The sequence below is a fragment of the Rhipicephalus microplus genome, chromosome X, assembly GCF_043290135.1.
Source record: "Rhipicephalus microplus isolate Deutch F79 chromosome X, USDA_Rmic, whole genome shotgun sequence".
NCBI lineage: Eukaryota > Metazoa > Arthropoda > Arachnida > Ixodida > Ixodidae > Rhipicephalus > Rhipicephalus microplus.
The window spans coordinates 420,938,204-420,940,109 of record NC_134710.1 but is presented as its reverse complement, the minus strand read 5'-3'; positions in this window follow the sequence as shown (position 1 = coordinate 420,940,109).

Sequence of the window (1,906 nt, the reverse complement as noted above, 5' to 3'; positions counted from 1 at the left end):
ACTGGATAGCAGCGGTGAGATGGACCTCGCGACATGGTGCTGTGTTGTGGTAAGTACTTGGTCTTTGCTTTCACTTTCCAGGCTTCATTTTGTGAGTAAGTTGAGTAGAAGCTGGATTGTTTGATTGTGAGGTAGGCAGATTACCTAGTTTGAGTATTGAGTTGAAAAGGTCACCTAATTATATGTAAGATGCAGGACCAAAGCAAGGCAGCAATCATGGTGTGGAGGTCAATGCTGAGAGAACTTTTGTCTGTGAGTAAGCATCTAGGCATTGAAGTAGTGGAAGGAACGGGCAAGACACCGATTGTGAAGCTGATCTTGCAAAAAGCCAGTGAGGAGGAAATGAAAAAACGTGGTAGAGACTTTTGATAAACAGAAAAAAAGAAAAGAAAGAAAAGGAAAGAAGGGAAAGAAAAAAACATGAGCAAGATAGCGAAGAGCGTGAGCGAGCACTCGACCTAGAGATTCAACTATTGGAACAGAATGTCAAGGCAATGAGACGGAAGATTCACCCATCCGTAATTCTAGCGCACCAAAAGTGCGAGAAAAAAATAAGTGCGGTGCAGCTCAGAGTTGTAGCAAAGACTAGCACGCGTGAACGCAGCACCAGGTTCGAAGAAGAACCGAATGCGAGAGCTGCGAAAGATGCTGCTGTATTGAGAGAGGCCAGTGAAGGTCAGAGCGAATGTGACGAGTTGCTGTGCCAGTTAAATGCTAGCGAACCAACTAGGATAGCTGTACAAAAGCTGTTACAGACTTCATCTGTGGTTGTCACGACGGTGGGTCTTGCAAAGGAGGTCGAAGTTATAAAGAATACTGGAGAAAGCTCAGAAGCAGCGAATTTAGAGAATGACAGTAACAGTGCAGGTGCAGACAGCTCCTAGCAAGGTGAGCGAGATTTTTCCAAAAGAAACAGCTGCATTGTTCTTAAGTGGGTTACTCTGTCCGCCAGTCTGGAATCTGAACGAGAGGTTTCTATAGAAAATCATTTAGACTGTGCAGGTGAGACAGCTTATGCAAGCTGTGAGAGGGTTGGCAAGCCTAACAAGCAACCGCGAATCTCGGAAACGAGCCCCAAGAAGCGGCGCAGACGCAAGAGACGTCGGAGAGCCACGAGAAAGACGAAAAGCACTGCGCATGTAAAGAAATGCTCAAATTGTTTGAGCCTAAAAAGCGAGACTAGTTCTCCATCGGCGTCACAGTTAATTGGCATACGTCTGAGCCGCAGGACGAAAAGTAAAAAAAAGCGGGAGTGCAATCACGTGAGAAGAGCAAGTCTTGCTGTTCTATCCACCGCACGTTTCAGGGTGCGTGGGAGTGCAGGCTTAGCACAGGTGATTCGGCCTGACATGACGACAGCGCAAAAAAAATCAAGGTGCCGAGAAGGTGTGGGAAGCTGTGCAGAAGCGCTTTCGCGTTGTGATTACACCGATGAAGCAACCCGAGGCGAACTTCCTTGTATTCAGGAAAAAGTCGGTCGCAAACGTCTCCGTAAAAGAATGAAGCGTACGCGTGCGACGAAGCGAAGGCAAAGAGGAAGAGGCAAGCATCCGGGAGAAAAAAAATACGGTCGCTCATCGGCCAGTTCAGCGAAGAGGCCTTTGTGGCGTGAAGTAAGGCGCCCGCGGTGAAAAGGTAGGCCACAGCGCGCGTCTTCGCGACGGAATGCACCCCGGAGATTTAAAGCTTTGCAGGGACAGGAGTGTCAAAAGGGCCCTAGAAGGAAAGCCACAGTAGCTAAGCACTGCACGGGAGCGAGTCCAAAGAGAGCATGGCCACTCTTTCCCACGTATTGCTCGGGTCCGCTCCGCCAGATTGACAGAAGTTAGCCGAAGTCGTGAATGAGGCGTAACGCTGCACTTCCCCTGGTATCATGAACACGGCGTAGTCTCAGGCTTTTCGAAGT